Genomic DNA, 387 nt, shown 5'->3' with positions numbered 1-387 from the left:
TCCCTCAAGTAGACAAGTTGGACTATATCAAATTAAGAAGTTTCTGCAGAGCAAAGGACTCAGTAACAAGTGTGAACTGACAACCCTCAGAATGGGAAAATACTTTTGTTAATAATGCCTCAGACAAGAGACTGATAACCAGAATACATAGGGAATTCCAGTGCCTTATGCGAAAAAAAAAATGATGAACCCAATTAAAAGATGGGAAAATGAGCTGAACAAAAATTTCTCTAAGGAAGACATACGAACAGCCAAAAGGCATATGAGGAAATGCTCAACATCCCTCATCATAAGGGAGATGCATATAAAAACCACAATGAGATACCACCTAACCCCTGTCAGAATGGCAAAGATTAAGAATATAAAAAGTGATAAGTGTTGGTGGGG

The sequence above is a fragment of the Tupaia chinensis genome, unplaced genomic scaffold (assembly GCF_000334495.1).
Source record: "Tupaia chinensis unplaced genomic scaffold, TupChi_1.0 Scaffold149482_1, whole genome shotgun sequence".
NCBI classification, from domain to species: domain Eukaryota; kingdom Metazoa; phylum Chordata; class Mammalia; order Scandentia; family Tupaiidae; genus Tupaia; species Tupaia belangeri.
The sequence above is the reverse complement of the archived record's forward strand: the minus strand, read 5'-3'. Positions refer to the sequence as shown.